General features: G+C 34.2%; 1 pseudogene; it reads left to right on the top strand.

The window, feature by feature from the left end:
- Positions 1-762: 762 nt before the first annotated feature.
- Positions 763-5,385, top strand: LOC108450885 (probable terpene synthase 9; annotated as a pseudogene).
- The last annotated feature ends 2,489 nt before the right edge of the window (positions 5,386-7,874 follow it).

The following is a 7,874-nucleotide window of genomic DNA, read 5'->3' as shown; positions in this document are numbered from 1 at the left end:
GAATCGACCTAAAATACAAAATAACTTGATAAAATATTGCCTACTCTAATAATCCAATCTAATAACAAACCTAATTTTAGAATTCAACTGGCTAGCTTTCAGTTAGATTAATTTTGACGTGACTATATTTATGAGCCAACGACGCATGCATGCATAAATACATCTCAATTATTATTATTATTATTATTATTATTATTATAAGATGTATTTATTATTAGATTGTTTAATCATAAATTACGGTTTAAACGTTAAACTGTAATGGAAAAGATCGAATACAATTATTGCTGATCATTGTCTGAACCAAATGTTAAAATCTAGATGTTGTAACACAACTGACAAGCGCGTCAAACAACCGACGAGGACGTCGAATTTAGCTACACAAAAATACAAAATTCGCTAAAGTCTTCTAAGCACTCGAAAATCTCACTAGATAAAATTATTTTTTTTATTTTTGACACTTAAAGACATTATACTTGGGAACATTTATAGTGATGGCTACTTGTCAAAAACCACCAAAACATGTACTACTATTACACATATAAGATGTAGAAGTTGGGCACCAAAACTTTCAGAAAAAGTGGGAAGTATTCCCACGAATGCATGTCTTACTTGGGCATTATTGGAAGCTATTATTTAACTTAACTTTGATAAATATCTTGACCGTCCACAAACTCTAAGGTGATCCAAGTTCAGACAAGCTCCATAGCAATTCAAAACTTACAATATATTGAAGAAATAAGCAAATCTCAAACTTATTTCTCAATGGCACCAACATCCCAATCCTTGAATGAAGAGAAACGTCGATCCGCTAACTATCATCCCAGTATTTGGGATCCCACCGCCATCCAATCCTTTACCGCTCCATACACTGTAAGTTGTTTTGCATGCTAGGCTTGTGATAAATGTTATTATATATATGTTGCATGTAACAACCCTTTTTCTTTTGAATTTTAGTACGAACTCTATGCTACACAATTGGAGGATCTGGAACAAACGGTTAGTAAATTGCTTGCCTCAACGAATGACACGGCTGCCTTGTTGAAGCTAATAGATTCGATGAAGAGGCTTGGAGTGGCCTACCATTTTCAGGAACAGATTCAACAGCCTTTGAATCAATTGAATTTGGATCTAAATCTTGTCTCCAATAATCTTTCCACAGTCGCATTGCATTTTCGACTCCTACTAGAGGATTGCTATCCTATTACTGAAGGTTGGTTTATTTCTGGATGCTTTCAAAGTTGTTAGCTTATTAAGCACAGTCACCTTACAAACAAATTATATTTTGTTAAATATGACTCATATTTTCAGTCAAATTTGAAAAATAATCTTTCAAGTAAACTCTGTTTACTTGTTTCAATCAAATACTGATTAGTTTAGATTATTTTATTATTATTTGACCTGTGAATTTAGCCTATAAATAGGCTCTTTTACAACCTTAGAAAGATGACACCCATTAGAGATTAAAACTCATAACACATTTAGAGAATTTTGTATTTACATTTTTCGAGTTTTTTGTTTTCTGGTTTTCGAGGTTTAGTCTTTTTCTCCATCTTTTGTACTCTTCGTTCTTTTGCCATTATAGTAAAATTATCTTTGCCCGTGGTTTTTTATCCTCTTTGGAGGGATTTTTCCACGTTAAATTTGTGTGTTTATTTCTCAATTTATTCCGCTATTTTTCTTGTTCGTTGTTTAATCGGGTCGATCCTAACAAGTGGTATCAGAGATAGTTCAATTTTCATAGATCAGCTCATTTAGAGATGACAACAACAAGGTTTGAAATTAAGAAGCTCGATGGTGAGACAAATTTCAATCTGTGGCAAGTTCAAATGATGGTCATTCTAGTTCAATCCGGTTTGAAAAAGGTTGTTACTGGGAAAAAGCCTGAGAATCTAAATAAAACAGAATGGGAAGAGCTTGATGAAAAGGCCTTGTCTGCAATCCTGTTGTGCCTCGCAAATACAGTATTGCAGAAGGTATTGATGGGGAAGACCTCATCTGCCTTGTGGAAAAGGTTAGAAACTCTTTATGCGATTAAGTCTCTAGCTAACCGTTTAGTGTTGAAGCAAAGTCTATTTACGTTTCGCATGAACGAAGAGGAGCTTCTTAGAAATCACATCAGTCAATTCATTACTCTTTTAAATGATTTAAAGAACGTTGAGGTTCATATTGATGATGAAGATCAAGCTATGCTATTGTGCTCTTTACCTCCTTCAAACAAGTCTTTCAGGGAGACCCTGATTTATGGCAAAGACAAACTCTCGTTCGAAGATGTGAAGGGTCATTTGTTGAGTAGAGACAAACTCGACAATGAGCTTTATTTGGATAGCAAGAAAGATAGGCAAGCTTCTGTTTTGGTAGCATTAAAGAAAAGAGACAAAATGTGTCGCTATTGTAAAAAGTTAGGTCACGTCAAAGTAGATTGTTATAAACTGTGAAATAAAAGAGCTGCTGAAAGTAACGAGGAAGATGTAGCTGATGCTAATTTGGCCGATGAAAATGGTGATGATTTCTTGTTAGTGTCAACAAGCAATAACTCCAAACTCACTTCCGAGTGGATCCTAGATTCAGGATGTTCTTTCCACATGTGTCCCAATAGAGAATGGTTCTCCACATACAGTTCGGTTGAAGGTGGAGTTGTGCGCATGAGAAACGATTCATCTAGTAAGGTAATTAGTATTGGTACTGTTAAAATTAAGATGCACGATGGGATGATTAGGACACTCTCAGATGTCAGATATATACCTAATTTACAAAAGAATCTCATCTCCATGAGTATTTTAGACTTGAAAGGATGCAGGATTAACATCGAGTCGAGGGGCATTAAAGTATCTCGTGGAGCTCTCATTTTGTTAAAAGGTAAAAGAACCAGCAGTCTTTATATTCTAGAAGGTTCTACAGTGATCGGTGAAATCGGACGTCCCTCGTTCGTTACGGAGTTGAAGTCAACTCATTTGGAGCGGAGGCAACTTGGTCATAGGAGGGAAAACGGTATGACCGTTTCGTTGAAGAGAGGTTCTCTTTTGGATGCAGGTTTTGAAAAGTTAGAGCATTGTGTTCATGAAAATCAGACCCGGGTTAGTTTTGATTTACAGTGTACAAGTCGAAGGCTAGAAGTCTTCTAGTTTCTAAGCACAAACTCGACTCAGTTAATTCCTTGCATAGTTCAAGATAGGCTCGTGGCGGACTTTGGCAAAGATGGCGTTGTGAAAATATGAGTCAAAGTGGAGATTTGTTAAATATGACTCCCATTTTCAGCCAAATTTGAAAAATAATCTTTCAGTTAAACTCTGTTTACTTGTTTCAATCAAACACTGATTCGTTTAGATTATTTTATTATTATTTGACCTATGAATTTAGCCTATAAATAGGCTCTTTTACAATCTTAGAAAGATGACACCCATTAGAGATTAGAACTCATAACACATTTAGAGAATTTTGTGTTTACGTTTTTTGGGTTCTTTGTTTTCGAGTTTTCAGGGTTTAGTCTTCATCTCCATCTTTATACTCTTCGTTCTTTTGCCATTATATTAAAATTATCTTTACCCGTGGTTTTTTATCCTCTTTGGAGGGGTTTTTCCACGTTAAATTTGTGTGTTTAATTTCTCAATTTATTCCGCTATTTTTCTTGTTCGTTGTTTAATCGGTCCGATCCTAACATATTCTTTTCTTTTTAACTATTATGGTAAAATTAAACAGAAATGTTCGGGAAATTTAAAGGTGGTGATGGGCGGTTCATGGGGAGCTTATGTGGGGATGTTGAAGGGCTTTTGAGCTTGAATGAAGCTTCATTCATGGCAATATAAGGCGAAAAAATCCTTGAAGAAGCTAAGGGTTTTAGCAGTGAAAATCTTAAGAATGTAATAGGGAAACTAGAGAAAGTTAAGGCTAAGCAAGTTCAGCGGTCATTGGAAGTTCCACTTTACTGGAGGATGGAAAGGATTGAAGCACGAAACTTCATTGATTCCTACGCCATGGATGATTCAAACAACTCAGTTTTGCTTGACCTGGCTAAGTTAGACTACAATCTTATCCAGCCAATTTACCAACAAGAACTGAAACAACTTGCAGAGTAAGATTAATTTACTTATAATATATGGTTTCTATTTTTCGAAATTGAATTTTTATTTATTGGATGAAAAATAGGTGGTGGAGGGAATTGAACTTCAAGGAAAAGCTTAGGTTCAGCCGAGACCGACTGATGGAAATATATTTCTGGGCTACTGGTTTGAGATTTGATCCCCAATATGCCAAATGCAGGATTTGCTTTACTAAGTATGCATTCTTAGCAACTGTAGTTGACGACATCTATGATATATATGGATCACTTGAAGAACTCGAATGTTTCACCAAAGCAGTCACCGGGTAATATATAGTCTTTCTTTTATAATATTTTTATAGCAGCCAAAATTGGCGTATTGATTATACGGATTTGCAATAGGTGGGATGTGAAGGCCGTCCAAGAACTTCCAGAATACATGAGAGTAATGTTCTCAGCCATTTCAGACTTTACTAATGAATTAGCCCAACAGACCTTGAAAGACCATGGCCTTGACGTTCTGCCCTACATCAAAGAACAGGTAACATGGAGAACCTGAGAATTAACATTTCATAGAATTGGCTCTGATTTGCTGTTGTTATTTGCCAATTGCAGTGGGTTGTACTTTCCAGAGCTCACATCACGGAAGCCAGATGGTTTTATGGGAGGTCAAACTCCCACTTTTGATGAATATATTAAGAACGCATGGATTTCAATTGGAAGTCTTGGAGGGTTGGTTCTTCTCTGTTTTGTGGAGGCAGACTCCATTGTTCATCAATTTCCAAATTGTCTTAAGGATTTTTCTCAATTATTTTACTGATCATCTCTCATTACTCGACTCAGTGATGATCTGGGTACTTCCAAGGTAATATCTTCATTTGCAATACATAATTTGCTAGTCACTAAATTCTAGATGTGCTAAATTTTTTTCATTTTGAAGGCTGAGATGGAGAGAGGAGACATACCGAAAGCAGTGCAGTGTTACATGATTGAAAAAGGAGTATCAGAAGAAAAAGCACGAAATCATGTAAAAGAACTGATAAGCAATTCATGGAAGAAGATCAATGAAGAAATTTTGGATAATCGTTTCCCTCGAGTTATTATGAATTTATCTAAGAACATGGCTCGAACTGCTCAATGCATGTACTAGCATGGCGACGGAGTTGGGACATCAACCGGTGTCACTAAAGGTTATATTGTTTCATCAGTTCTTAGGCCTATTCCAATATAGATGACAAATACTTGCTCTCATTTTTAGTTTTTCAATTTGAGTATTTAAGTTGATAAATGCATGTAATGGATAAAGAGTTAATGTTATCAAATCTTTGTATTACTTTAAATTAATTTTATACTTTCTTATATCTGTAATATTCTTAAATTGAATAATAGGTATTTTTTCTAAGAGTATTAATTGCACATTTAGAATTTGAATTTATACACTTATAAATAAATTATTTGATTTTTAAATATAATATTTCATAAAATAAAATTCTGTTTTTCATTCTTTACGTGCAATAAGTGCAAGGAATGAAACAATATTACTTAAAAGTTTGAATTAAAAACATATGATATTTCTCTTTGTAATTGTAACATCCCTTGCCGGATCTGATAGTCAGGTCTGAACTATGGGATGCTACAGTCGTTGCCGGAGCAACTATTAAAAAATTCACAATAAAATCATTATTCATGCAATCAACAACAATACAACATTCTATATCATAAACATTCTTTTCTGGGTCTTATATGATCATACGGATGCCTTAAAGTCAACCCGAGATCAAATAGGGACATTTTTGAAATATTTTTAAAATTACAGACCAAATACACCATAAATTAATCATTCAAATATTCAATCATGTCATAAACACCTAGATATTATGATACACAATTAAATTCGAGCCTTAATCGAGCTTACGGAAGCTCTTTTGTAGACTCAAGCATGAAATAGGACCAGATTGCAACATTTTCAAAGTTTTCAGAATAGGTATTGATACCATTTTGAGCTTTGAATTTTTTAAAAAATTGAATTTAAAAGGAAGGTATCGATACCAGGCATAAAGTATTGATATCTTTGGTAAGGTATCAGTACCTTATCTCTGTATCAATACCAGTTTTAGGTTCAATATTTGAAATTTTGAGAAAAATCATTGTTGCCCTTTGAAACCTCATATTTTCTCTTTGTGAAAAATAGAACGTTGATAATGACAATGTATCGCAAAGAAAAGAGAAAGAAAAATAAAGAACACGCAGATTTTTACATAGAAACCCTTTCAGGAAAAAAAACACGGGCAGAAGAGAAGATAATTCACTATGTCAAATTTGAATGATTACAAGAGGAATAGACTATATCTATTTATAGGCTTGTAAAACCATTCTAATAAGAGGACTGTAGTAAGGTTGAAACAGCTTATTCTAAAATAAAATAAAAGAACTGCAGTTCTATATGGGTTTATTTTTATTTTATTTTACCACTGTATTTTATTTTAATAAGGATTTGAGTCACTCAATTCTAACACTCTTCCATTGCCATTACCCCTTTGTTTCTCCCCTCCTCTCTTTTTCTCTCATTGTTTTGCTGTCGAAACCACCATTCATCTTTGGCCTAATCTTATTTATCCTTTACAAGTGATCAATCAGTTTGTGATTATCCGTTATCACAAATCTGATATCCAAGAAGTGTAGGTTGATTATCAATCAGATCTAATTACATATTTCTTTTTTGTTTCTTGTATAATGGTCGAATCTATCAAGATTCCATGGTCGATTCTCACACGTATTTTTCTTATCTTTTTGTGTTTTTTTATTGAAGGTTTAGATCCGAATAGCTCAGATCACTAGTGACATTAGAGATTATCTGTATCTCCATTTTAAGCTGAACTAGTGTAAGCGGTGATTCCGAAAATAAGATCTTAATGGCTATTATTTCTCTCTGATCTTGCCGAACCTATGTGGTGATCTAAAGGTTGGTTTTTGACTCGTGTTTTGTGTATGTTATGTACAGATCTAATCAAGATCTAGTCAAATCTAAATATAGAAGTTGCGTATTTAAGTTTAGTGCTTCGGATTTGCATTATTCAAGTGTAGGTTCCCTAACCTTCTATGTTTGGTGAATGCTGAAAGTATGTAAGTACTTTATTGTATTGGCTAAATATGTAATGACTGTACAAGGTTGGCCGAATGTTCTAGGGCTTTAAAGCTTAATTAACCAAATGTGTAAGCCCTACAAGGGTTAACCGATTTTATGCCTATTGTTATTGATTGATTGGCTGATTGCATGTTATTACATGTCTTGTACTGTTGAGCATGCTGATTGTTATTGTATAATTGATTGCATATATTGCATGCCACTAATTGTTACGTTGTTTGTTACTTGTATGTAAAAAAACATGAAATTGATTGTTATTGTTACTACTAAATGCATGAAAAGCATGCCACCAATAATGATAAATTGAATGCATGTTAAGCATGCCATCGTTACTGAAATTGATATTGGTAAGTAGATATGCAATACGACTAATTTGACATATTGCATTGCATAAGGATTGGGACTGATTGGTGAAAGAGTTCCGTCGAGTACTGTCGGTTTATCCATAATTTTATACTGGTAGTTAACCTACAACCCTGGAGTATTGTTTGGAGCACTGGAGGATTATCTGCAAATTACTGGTTGTCTAATTGCAAATTGTTATTGGTGGTTTATCCATATTGAGCTACGACTCTTTGATGTTCAGATGATAAGTTCTAGGGAACTTATGGTGTGTAGCGGATGGATGGGTGGGAAATATGCGCTGTTTTTATATTAGCATGCCCATGCATATGTATATATATACTGTATATT

This window comes from Gossypium arboreum, chromosome 5 (genome assembly GCF_025698485.1).
Source record: "Gossypium arboreum isolate Shixiya-1 chromosome 5, ASM2569848v2, whole genome shotgun sequence".
NCBI classification, from domain to species: domain Eukaryota; kingdom Viridiplantae; phylum Streptophyta; class Magnoliopsida; order Malvales; family Malvaceae; genus Gossypium; species Gossypium arboreum.
This window is presented reverse-complemented; position numbering and strand designations above follow the sequence as displayed.